Here is a 13324-nt window from a genome sequence, read left to right on the forward strand (position 1 = left end):
GATCACATGCACTGTGATCTCCTAGTGCTCATATTTGATTTAAATTGGGCAGTTACCAAATTCTTCCATCCGTGACACAGCATCCCAACTGAATGTGTCAGCCAAACTGACTTTCTGGAATTATTCCCATGTTTTTATTAGAATTCTTTTAACGTTTTAGTTTCACACTCCTAAACAGTCCTTTAACAATTCATGGTGCCTCCATGTCCATGTCAAGGATAGTAAGAAAGTAGGAATCATGCCAATTATGATCAACTATTGACATGCTGTTTAACATAAGTGAGTCTTAACTCAAGATGTTAAATCCAAAGTTAAAACCTAATTGTTGACACGCAGCAGCTGGCAGCATGTCTTCACCACCCAAGGAGAAAGCAGAGACCAAAGCCGGGCACGCACCAGCGGTGAAGGCTGGTGGCATACGAATTGTTCAGAAGGATCCACACAACGTTGATTCCAAAGAAGAGAAAGAAAAGGATGATGAAGATTCGGAAACCGGCACCAGCCCACCAAAACCAACGCAGTTCATCTCTGGTGCAGTAGCAAGGGGGGATAAAGACTTCCCTCCAGCTGCAGCTCAGGTGGCTCACCAAAAGCCCCATCCAAGTGTGGAAAAGCTTCCTCCTGCACACCAGGTCAATCAGCACATCCATCAACCCCGCAAGTGAAGACTCCATTATGAAGCAATGAGGAGGGAGAAAAGCGTATCTTGGGGCCACTCTGCCAATTCAGCCAACTAACTCCCTTTACCCTCTTCATTTTGTCTTGATGTTAACAAACCTTGCTGGCTGTACTGTGTTTGATAGCATTCAGCTTGGGCCTCATATCAGTTGTAATTTTCTCCCATTTGTGTGCCTTTAACATTATCAAAAAGATCCTCCCTGAAAATTGCACTAAAATGTCCGATTATTTCCCTTGATTGTTTGGTTTAGTTATCACATTTTTCTCTTTGCTTCAATGTACTCTAAACTGTAATGCTAACTATAGGCAAATCAGTGCACGTGAAAAGGCTAGTCGTAGTTCAGTGTCTTCTTTAATCATAGTTGTTCGCTTATTTGCAGTTTTAAAACCTTTTGGGCCTGCATAATAAAAAATGAAATCTTACCTTCTGTAAAGCATTGAGCCTTAAAATATGATTAGTACAACTTAAATAGTCATTCTGAAAAGTTAATTATACTTGTTATTGAATAAAAAAAACTATGCATTCTGTTTCCTGGTTAATAGGTTTATTAGCATAGCCCCAAAATGGCATGAATTGTTTTTATGTCTTTTTCAACAGTGTCTCATTTCTTATGGACCAAAACTAATAACAATTCACATGAATAATTTGGAGACTGATAGAAGCGAGAAACACAACTCGAGTTGAGGTATCAGTTAGGAATCTTCAATAAGATCTTCATTGTGTATTACTTATCTTTGATTCTCAGGGGTTTCATGCCAAAAAAGAAACACCAGAGAAAACAAGTTGCATAGAATTGTAGCCTGTGAGGATCACATGGCATTAATTTCAGAGATTTGAGATACACGGTATTGTAATGTAATTTATGGAAACAACTTCTCTAATTGTGTTGTGATGAAACTAAATAAAGAAACAATTATATTGATGCTAAAATAAAGACGCTTCTGCGATGTTAAAAAAAAAAAAAACTAATTGTCCATAAAATGCGATGGCTTTTCCATACATCTATTTATATCATGCAGCTTTCATCTTTCACATCACCCATGTCAGATGTTCTCCCTCAATTATTGCTATTTTCAGCTTCCAAAACAAAAGAGCTACATTAAAACGTATGTCCCCACTTGAATTGCAAACATTTTTCTCAAGTTGCTACAGTGCCTCTGTGAACTGTATTCCAAGTCAAAGACTGTAAGTTGTATATACTTCCTTTCATTAATTGTGTAATCTTTGCCACCTATGTCTCCTCTGCCCACTTCACTTAACCTGTTGCCAAAAGCAAGAACTCCGTTCTTTTTAGAACAGACACTTTGCCTCTCTGAGGGCATGGCTTTCTCTCCAGTCTCTTTTACGCACGAACTACAATAGCTCTGGTTCTTCATTCCTCCAACCTCCTTTATTGTTCTCCACAAATTCCCAAACGCACCCATTCAGGTGCGTCCAATGCATCTCATTTTGTCTAATGCCTCTAACAAAAACAATGCCCCTAGCTCTGTATTTATTTTTCAGCAGCAAGGACATTTTGAAACAAAAATTCTGCACACAAAAAAGACAAAAGCAGCACTTGGAAGTCGTGGTTAACAGCTGAATAGGAGGGTTATCAGAGACCCACCAATGGGAGATAGCGATGAGGATCACTAGCACAAACATTCGTTATGCATATCTTAACCTAATATGATACTCAGGCAGTGGTATCCAAATTGTAAAAGGTTGAAGATGGTTAGGCAGTTATCTCCATTTAACATCTAGAAGCAGGAAATGGTTCTTGGGGCTTTTTAACTTTGTCAAGTGGGTGTATGCCACGAACCAGAAGATCAGCTTCTAGTAACATCTTTGGTAATAGGGAGGCAGTACCTCCCACACAATAGCAGGGAATGGTTCCCAAGGCTTTAATTACTATAGTTTTCATAGGTCAATTTAACATCCTTCTGCCTAAGTTTAGGAAGAAATTCAGTATCGCTTCTATCCAAAGCCAAACCTGAGTGTGGCCAGAGACAACAGCGAAGTTTTACTGAAATCAATCTGAAGTACATATACAGTAGCCGCAAGTCTTTGGGACTCTAGTCAGGGACAACGGCCGATAAAACTTATTTTTCAGTGTATGGAGAGAACTTTAACTTGCTAAATTATTTTTGACATGAAATCTGAAAATTCGCGCATTGGTCCTAGCTGTAACATTGCACTTGTTTTATACAATTACTTTGAAATAATGTGTTCGTTATATGACCTCTAACCAGTGTGCATGTTTCACTTGACTTCCCTTCTGTCTGAAGGTGCACAGTTGTGTTCTTTACTCGGTCATGGTACCAGTTCTTATATTCTGTAGTTCACGTGTACTCGTTAGTTCATTATGGCGATCAGACTGCTAGGGAACGCTTCTTCTATGAAATTGTGTTAGCATTCTGCATGTGTTACATTATAATATAGCAATTTACCTTTAGTGGATTTTACTTTTATTTGCCTGTAAAACCGAGAAGAATTTTTCGTACACCCCATCATAAGTGCTGCACTAACCTTGAAAAAATCTATATGGACATTTCATTAGAGGATATTTTCTCAGCTACTCAAGTGTACCTGAATACCTGCCATCTTAAATCTGAATTTACTCTTTGGCTTATTAGGAGTCAGATCAAAGCATAAAATACCTTTCTTCTTCTGCAGTTTAATCTTAAAACTGTCAAAACCTATTATTCGGAAAAGAGAGTTGTACTTTTGATGTTCTAAATACAAATAAAATAAGGAATGGGTCAAGCAAAAGTCACAGTTATTTTTTTTTTACTTTGAAGGAAATAATCGCATTAAAAGTTACATACTAAAAACATTTTCTTTAGGTTGAATGTTTATTTACATCGAAGAACAGGTCAGTTTAAGTATTTTAAACATCACTGGTGTATTCCGATATAATAGAAAATATTAAAAGAGATATCAACTTTAACTGCACCCAGGTTTAAAGAAACCAGTAACCCGAATGAAGAAAGTGTATTCCTAATGGAACAAGCATTGACAAAGCCAATTGGACTATCCAAGTTAGAAGTCAAAGTACTTGTTCACTTATTGGCGAGTTTGAGGGTGTTTTGTGTTGCTGGGTGGGTGAGGAATGTAAGAAGGAGGCAACAATTGGAGTGAAGAATGAGTGTGCTGATAGATGCTTGAATAAATGAGTGGCAGTCAAAGCTAGGTGAAAGCATGCATGGATAAATAATGAGTGCATAGATGGATGAAAGGGTGAGTTAGAGCATCAGTGGATGATCACAGATTACAGCAGTCTTAGAGGCTGAGGAATCAGGCAGCAGTAGTGATAAGTGTATAACAACGACAAGAAGCACCAATGCATTATCAAGTCAAGCATTACACCAAAGATTTACACACGAAATCACAGGATTCCCCAAATATAAACATTCACAAATGAAAAACAGAAAATGTCCTACTGATTCAGTGTCTGAGGGAAGTCATCACAAAAGGTCAACCACACTCTGAAAATGTATTTACTCGCCAAAAAGTGAGTGTACTTCCTAGCCACTTGTAGCCTGCAACTATCAATATATAAATAGGAACTCATATATGTCTAATCAGCCCGGCCACTTTCCTTTTAAACAATGCAGTATTAGAAAAATATGTGTTCTTTCAAGAAAAAATAATGATAGAGAGCTCTCATTTGCTTGCATTATCTGTGGTGAATTGAGAAGCAACACAGGCCTTTCAAATATGATATGCACACATACATAATGTTGGAGCTGCTTGTGTGTGAGCATGGGTTGCAGTGTTACTTTCCATGCTATGGCTGAACTATGTGTGTGAAAGAAGTTTGCAGTGCTACTAACCAGGCTGTGCTTGTTCTGATTGCGGCCGAAGCTCGTATTGTTTGTGCCCATTCTCTTCCAGTTCTGTGTGAGGCTCACTGATGACCATTGTAAACTTGGCCTAAAATCGTAGGATCTTTACTACATTAGCAATAGCAGAAGAGCAATGTAAAGAAGACTGCACCTCAAAATGGCATAAACATTGAAAATGAAAGCCAGAGACCCATGTGAGCCAGAGGGGACTAGATGTACTGTCCATCGGTGTACCTGTTATATTAGGGAAGGGACAATCCGGTTGGAATTGCTTACCTGTCAACTAGTTGAATCTAATGAGGGTGATGTCAGGTGATTATATGAATGGAAAAAAAACTTTATTTTTTTCAGGGTAATATAGGTATGAAGAGAAGATGAAGCCACTGAAAACAATGGTTTATATGTCCAGAAGGAATTAAGACTGAAAAGATGGTGACACCTTCCAAATGAGGGTACATTCATAGGCAATGAAGTAGTATTAAGGTATACCATGCAGAGACAAAGAGCTGGTGAATTTTGCAATATACACTTTACAGCTGTCTGAATTTTATTTGCAGAGAAAAGTTAAATATGTTGCTCTGTCTTTATAAAATAGAAAATGAATACTAATGGCGTGGAACGTATCCATGGAAGGCTAACACAATTGATGCAAAACAAACTATAAAGCATTCACTTTAAACTCTATAGGACATGCTGTAATTCATTTTTTGTTGATGTGGTAGATCCTAACCTAATAGGAAAATCACAGAGGTTAGAAAAATGACAACACCTGACAACTTCAAAGCACCATTTTACCTTCAATAAGATTGCAAAGAAGTAAAACACAGCAGGAAGTTACTATTTGTAGTACCCAAGATTGGAGTGCCGTGAGTAGAAATGCCATTTGCTATATCTGTAAGACTGTGAATCCTATTAAAAGATCCGGTTGACCAACCAAAGACTTTTCTATCCATCAGTCATCTGATGCATTCCAAACTTGCTAGCTGTAAGATGAACTATACATATATATAAACATACTTTAAGCATCTGCAGGCCTATCAAAGGAGAAAAAAAAACCATCTTTAACACAAACAGTGCTCCCGTATGTATTTGTTTAAGGTTCCTGAATTATCAAAGGGATAGGTCAAATTCAGTGGGTCTCAAACCTACAAATTCCACTTGAAATTAATGACTTAGCCACATGAATAATAATTCAATGAAAATAAATACAGTTTTTATGACTTTACGAAGGGCCCTATTGGCAACTCGCTACTGGAAATCCTCACAAGCACTTTTGAGGATTGGACACTCATTCACGAAAATAAGCTTGGAAGTACAACCTTAGCCTGAAAATCACATTTCTGCTCGAATGCCTGACTCCAGGGCTTAATTTGGGCCGGTGCTTTCCGGTGCTCAGCACCGGCACTTCTTTCACAGGGCCGGGTCTATACGATTGTTCTTGTTCTCCTCCGGCAGCTTGATGGCCCGGTAATTATTTAAATACAATTCCTGCTCTCCTTCTGTGTCTTCTGCCTGGTACGTCCTCACAGAAAGTCCAACCTGGCCTAGGCATACTGAGAGAGCGTGTCGTCATCACGTTACTGATGACACTGCAGCAGATCACGTCTGCCAGCCATTCACGGAACATTGTTTCATTTCCGTTGAAGAATGGCTAAGGGCGGGCTTTTGGCTGAGCTGGGGCGCGGCACGGCAAACTGCAAACTGGAAATGTGCAGGATTGCCTTTAAACATTATACAATATGAAACGTTCAGCAGAAGGCAATTTATACGAGCGCCTGCGCCCGCAATCAAAAGAGGTATATTTATATTTTTATACATTGGATTTCTTGCTTCATAAAGCAACAAGAGCTGCAAAATAACGTGGGCGGGGAGCGCCGCGACATTGTGAAAAGAAAGGACAATTCGAAATAAAGTTTCCTTGGTGCTCCCAAGAATCCCGCTGCTCCCACACTATTAAGTTTAATGTCAACAGTCTCCGTGTGCCTCTGGAGAGTGTTAAAAATAAAATGGGCCTTATATTATAGCGCTTGCTGCAAAGTACTTGAAATAGAGGATGGAAGCATTCCCCTGGAAACTATCTTGGGAGAAGTTCTCGGGGAACCCTATGATTTTGTGGTTCAGGAGACGCAGGTGAGTGCCTGGGGCGTGGGGTAAAGTTGGTAGGGTAGCTTGACTCTTTGCAATCTGTGTTTTTGTAGTGGTATTTTAAAAGCAGGTAGTTAACCCTAAAAAAGTTTCCCGAAGTAAGTGGTCTGCGGCCCGGTCGGCTTTCCTCTACATGCACAGCCCAGTAATGAAGCCACACACTCTAAACTCAAGGACTAACATCCACGGCACCAGAGAGCACCAGGCATTGATTGAGGGGCAAGAGGCTGAGAGACACGCACACACATAGCGCAGCAGCTCAGTGAGCTAGAAACGGGTGATATTTCAAGTACTTTGCAGCAAGCGCTATAATATAAGGCCCATTTTATTCTTAACACTCTCCAGAGGCACACGGAGACTGTTGACATTAAACTTAATAACATTGCGAAATAAAGCATCCTTTGTGCTTCCAAGATCCGCTCAGCACTCCGAGGTCACTTCAACTTATTCCTAGTTGAAAGTTCACATAAGCTCATTTATTGCACGCACAAAGTTCACTTCGACTCATAATCTCTCAAAGTACTCTTGAAGTTCCCAGTTGGCTCGTCGTGTGCAAGCTTAAAGTTCGTGTCAGCTCTTTAGGCAGTGCATGGTCAGCCCATCATTTACAAAGTTTTTCGTCACATCACTTGCTCGGCTCCCGTTTTCTCGTTGTTTGGACAAGCTTGGCTTTATAGCATCATTGCGCAAAGTTTGGTTTGGCTCACACTCACTGTTAATTGGGTGCTTTGCCTACCGCCCACAGTTGTACTCCATTTGTTGCCACTGCACAGTCGAGATCAGGAGCCCATTATCTTTACCAGCCCCTGGTTGGCAGAAGGCGATAATGTTTCGCACACAGTGTTTGGGACCTCCGAATCTGCAGCCTCTGTGAGCTTGGCCTCGATATTGGGTCACCTAGAGTCGTCCTTCCAGGGACTGGGTTGCTCTAGCCAAGAAGCAATGCACAGATCATGCCTTAAATCGGTGGCAGGGTCTGCCAGAAGGGGGGAGCACCATGTTCACTCTGAAATAACTAGGCCTTAGAACTAACAATGGCTCATGCTCTCACAGTGAATGCACAAATGGAACTCTGTGACCCCCTCCCCTCCAAAAAAGGCTTGAGATTCAGTGATATGGTGCCCTAAATCGCTATTTTGTGGATTGGACAGCACAGCTTTGCATTCATGAGGCAGGCCAGGAACGATACAGCCCTGTCACCCCTCAACTTTAAATAATTAATTACTCTATTATCTTTCTGTTCCTCAGTATCTGCTTTTCTTCCTACCCTTCACACCTCACTCCTTCCCTTCTCTCCATTCTTCTTTCCCTTTCTGCCCTACGTCCACGTTTCCTCTTAATCACCACCTCCCCTCATTTACTGCTTATCATCTTTCCCTTGCACTCTCTTTTCAAGCACCCAACTTCTCTCTATTCTTCCTCCCTTTCTCTTCTTTCCTTTTTCATTCTCTTCATGTTCCACTCCAGTCTTACACTCTCTTATCTCTGCTTTCCTCACTTCTCTTCACATTCTTTGTCTACAGTATCTATCTTTGCCTTCAGACCTCTTCTCCTTCCTCACTCTCCCTTTTATGTGTTTCCTTCTTGGGCATTTCTTTATATGCACTCCAGGAATCGGTGTTTGTTCTCAGGGTCATACATTTTAATCTTGTTACGCAACTCAGTCTTTCATCTTTCTGAGGTCGATAAAATGTGTGTCTATGAGCTGGATAACAACATTTTAAATTTGGTGTTAAGGGCCCCTTTGGTGAATATATGCTTTACAAACATTCATGGTATGTTAAGCACCCAAAAGTATTTTAATCTTTTGTTTTTCAATTTCTTTCCAATATAACACTGTCATTATTCTCTCTGTCCCTCCTTGACCCAGTACCTTTCATACGCATTCCCCTGACCTCCTTTCTTTCCTTCGTCCCATCTTTTCCTTTTCCCTTTTTCTCTTCATCAGCACCTCCAGCCATGCCTCCTTTCCCCTCTTGCTTCCTTACACCATCATTCCATTCTTGCTTCCTACCTTACACCCTCATTCAGTCCCCATCCTTCCTCCCTTGGAGAATTTATTCTTCTTCCTCCATTCTTTCCTTACCTTTTTTTTTTCCTGCTCCTTCCTTCACCTCTTCTTTAATTTCCTCTTTTCTTATCATTAACCCTTCCTAATGCTTATCTTGCTCCTTTCCTTTCTATTCATCCATCACACATCATTCACTTCCTTTCTTCCTCTATTCCATTTCTTCCTTTCACATTCTTTACTTGTTTTCTCCTCCTTTCATCCGTTACTCATATATGTCCTCACTCCAGTACTCTCCTTCCTGCCTGCCTGCACTTCTTTAATGTATTCCTTCCTTCACCCTTTCCTATCTTTTAAACAGCACAGTAAAAGCACATTCTCTTTAGCTTGCAAAGCTGCCGCAAGTCCTCCAATGACCCTTCCTAAAGCTGCATTTTGAGAATTACTCACATTCTGTAATTTGAGCTCACTATTAAGTGGTTGTCATAGGCCCACCATATGTTATATTATGTTATGATATATTGATTTGTACATTGCACTAATCACCTGAGAGAGTATCTAGGCACTTGGGCAGGTATATAGGTCTGAGGTCCCTGAGAGGCTTATGCGAAGAGCCTTGTCTTCAGCTTCTTGCAGGACGCAAGATGTGAGGAGGTGGCTATGATGTGGGGAGGCTTGTGGATGTGGATGTAACCAATAAAGGAAGTGGGTGGAGCCTCTGGGGAAAGTAGGCGGGGCCGGGAGAGTGGGTGTGGCCTCCCTCCCAAAGAATTGAGCACCTGCACTTAATATTTTACAAATTAAGCACTGCCTGACTCCGTCAGTACTGACCTGTAATCTGGAAGTTAAAGTATTTAGGTACCATTGTAGCAACACAATCAATATTTACTAAGGGCAAAAACACATATGAAACGCAGGCAGACTGAAGGAGCCAGATTGCTATAATGTCGACTTCAATAGCAGACCCACACGTGCAAACAACACTAATCCAGAAAGACATTAAATAAATGGCAATATTTGGAAGCAAACAAGTTGAAAATTTATAGGAAATAGTACGGCGTCAGCAAAGATGAAACTTAAACCTGTGCCCCAGGGGTGCTGAAGGGGAGCATTTAACACTGTAGTACTTGGAAATGAGCGTCTTGTTTTGTATTGGTTTGCTGAAAATCGCTGTTTTCTTATGTAAGGATATTTTGAGGGTTGTGAGGTCCTTCCAATCAGATTTTAAGGACTGTTATCTTCCGAATAAATCAAACATCAGTATATTTAAAATAAAATTAAGATAAACATAATAATAATGTATTCAAAGCGCAAGTGTGTACAACATTTAACATTTTCCCTCTGTGTACCGGATATGCAAGGATGGTATTTGGAAAAAGGTAGCAGCTACTTTTCTGGCTGCCAGGTAAATATTGAATGTTGTCTGCTATTTACTTGGCCACTGGCTAAATATGAGACATTATTTTCTATTTGGCCAGCTGCTTTGAAAACTGCAGGGAAACTTCACTGCTTACCTGGCTTAAGGCTAAATACTAGAGATTCTGTATGTTTTGACTGTCTGCTGTGCAGAAAGCAGAAAAACTACACTTCTTACCCGGCTGCTGCCTAAATATTAGAGATTCTGCACTGTTTGTCTGGCAGCTGTGCAAATAGCAGAAAAGCTTCCCTATTTACCCAACAACTGGCAAAATAGTAGAGATTCTGTGCTGTTTGGCCAGCAGTCAATCAAACAAAAATATGTTATGTTATGCTATGGAATATTTATATAGCGCCTATCACCGCTGGTCTCTAAGCGCTTAACAGTAGAGCATAACACACTGGTACCCATAGACCCCTCAGCTGTTCCACCGCCTAAACTGTCATAAATGCCTTTCTGAATAGATGGGTTTTCAGTTTTTTTCTGAAGGGTAGTAGCTGTGATTCCTCCTTCAGGGTGGGCGGGAGCTCATTCCACAGTTGCGGGAGAAGCACAGACAGGGCCCTGCCTCCTCTGGTTTTTAGTTTGAACCTGGGTTGAACCAGATTGGAGGTTGTTCCTGAGCGCAAGGGTCTCCCGGGAACATACCTCTTCAAACGTTGCTTGATGTACTCTGGGGCTTTCCCAAAGAGTGCCTTATGGGCCACACAGAGACATTTAAACTGGACTCGAAATTTCACTGGAAGCCAGTGCATTTTCTGAAGCACGGGGGTTACGTGCGAGTTTCTAGGCAGGGAGTGGATCAGCCTAGCTGCATTGTTCTGTACTACCTGCAGCTTCCTTAACAGCTTCTGTGGCAGGCGCATATATAAGGCGTTGCCATAGTCAAGTCTCGAGATGACTGTGGCAGATACGATCGATTGCAGGGTGGAGGCAGATAAGATGGGGACTAGCTTTCGTAGTTGCCTCAACACACCTATGCAAGATCCGACGACAGCAGAAACTTGAGAGGCCATTGAGAGATCCGCATCGGTCCTTAGCCCCAGGCTTTTTACCACAGCACCAGGAGAAGGGGTGGTTCCCAACTCAGGGGGCCAATACAGGTCACTCCATGGATCCTCTTTGTTGCTGATCACCAGCACCTCCGTTTTATCAGCATTCACTTTCAACAGATTGTTAGTCATCCAGTTGACCGTGAAGCTGAGCAGATTCCTCACTGATTCCTGGGCCTTTCTGGTGTCATCCAGCTGGACCAATAGCTGGGTGTCATCTGCGTAATTGAAAATGTCGCAGTTCATACGCATGAGCTCCTCCACCAACGGTTGTAAATAGATATTGAAAAGCAGGGGGGATACAGCCGACCCCTGGGGCACCCCCCAAGTCACCTCACTGATCCCGGACAGTTGGTCTCCTTGCTGCACTCTCTGGGTTCGACCTGACAGGAAGCATTCTAGCCACTTTAGCACCTGGCGTGTGATCCCCAATTTCGCGATACGGTCCAGCAAGATGGTGTGGCTGACCGTATCAAAAGCCGCCGATAAGTCTAGGAGAATCAGGGCGCATGGCTGTTTATTATCTGCCCTGACTCTCAGCTCATCGGCGACTGAGGCCATGACTAGTTCTGTGCTATGTTGGGGCCGGAACCCAGCCTGCCTGGCATGAAGGAGATGGTGTTCCTACAGATGTCCGGCTAGAGTGCTGAGGACGTGCTAGTCTAGGATCTTGCTTAGAAATGGTAACTGCAAAATAGGCCTGTAGTTTTTTAAGGCTTTCGTATCCATTCCTGCTTTCTTTAAAAGTGGGGAGACCATGGCTTCTTTCATCTGAGTTGGCAGATAACCTGTTTTCAGTGAGTTGTTCAGTAAACTCAGCACCTGGGGTTGGATGCCTGGCAGGGCCATTTTAAATTTTTTTGGGGAGACATGGATCTATATTTGAGCCTGACTTGATCTGTCCGACAAGTTCCGCTAGGCACTTGTCGTCGATGGGGGGAAACTGTTCAAAGTCATAGATGGCACCTGAACAATCTGACTAGGCAGCATGGTTGTAGCTGGCCGTGCATTGATGTCAGTGATGATATCCTGTACCTTCCGAAGTGAGGTAATTGAAATTTTTATGGTCAAGTATGTCCCCTAACGTGTACCCCAACGTCTCCATGTACGTGCTTCAAGTACATGTAATTTCCCTCCATGACCGAATATGAAGACGCAAATACATTTGCGTCCAACGTTAACATGTCCTCTTTCAGATCCACCATGAATGGATCAATAATTCAGTTCCTAACCATACCATGCCAACGTCTTTACATGGTACACTTTTACGTTTTTCCTGGCTCTGCCGAGCTAGGCCCTGATTTCTGTCTCCGAGCCCTTTCTGCCTTCTGCCTCTGAAAGCTGCAGCATGGACACGTATCCCTGACCTCTGCCTTACTTCCTGCCAAGCGAAGTGGTGCCTGGCGCAACCTGGCCTGCCTGCCAAAACCGTATTTTGCCTTCAAGATATCTGTTCAGCCTCCTCGAAAATACATTCCTGTCTAGTGATTTAGGTAAACATCTCCCCGGCTGCAGAGCAAAGAGCAAGTCTTCCTGCCTCCATGCAAGTAATTTACAGTTCCCGTTGCCATAGTAGGCCCATGGCCCTGCACGTAGACACGTAGACACATATGCACGCACTAGCATTCAGTATAGAATAGCCTCTGCCCGAGAGACCTTTTACTCCAGATAATACATCCTCCAAACATAAGATACCAGATATGTTATAGGTCCAGGTCGTTCTGACATCCCAGACTTCTGTCTCCTCTACTAGTGTTAAAGTTCTCCCCAGTTACCACATCTATGTCACGTCATGCTAGCTGCGCGCGCATCCGCACTTACTTCTGATTCTGCAACTTTCTCTATGCACCCACCCACATGTGACGATTCCTGTGACGTTCCTCTGACATGTACAGTGCACGCCTCCATGTACGCTTATTACACGCCCTCTTTCACGCCTCCTGTTACGCACATGTGCTCTTATCTCGCTCTTTTTCACCTGTTACGCCTACTGTATTGGATTCAATTATGTTAATTTACTATATATAATGTGTAATGTTAATAAAACGTTGACTATCCCTTCCCGAACCCTAGTGGTGACGGAACATGATCTCCAACCTCAAGGTTTTTCTAATAAACCCCGTAAAACTCAGATACCACGGACTCTGCCTCTCATTTTTATGAGCTGTCTTGTAATAATAATTATACGGAAAAATA

The 13324-nt window shown here is 42.1% G+C and overlaps 1 pseudogene; it reads left to right on the forward strand.

The window, feature by feature from the left end:
* Positions 1 to 334: 334 nt before the first annotated feature.
* Positions 335 to 675, forward strand: LOC147707353 (death-associated protein 1 pseudogene; annotated as a pseudogene).
* The last annotated feature ends 12649 nt before the right edge of the window (positions 676 to 13324 follow it).

Source organism: Lissotriton vulgaris, chromosome 6 (genome assembly GCF_964263255.1).
Source record: "Lissotriton vulgaris chromosome 6, aLisVul1.2, whole genome shotgun sequence".
NCBI classification, from domain to species: domain Eukaryota; kingdom Metazoa; phylum Chordata; class Amphibia; order Caudata; family Salamandridae; genus Lissotriton; species Lissotriton vulgaris.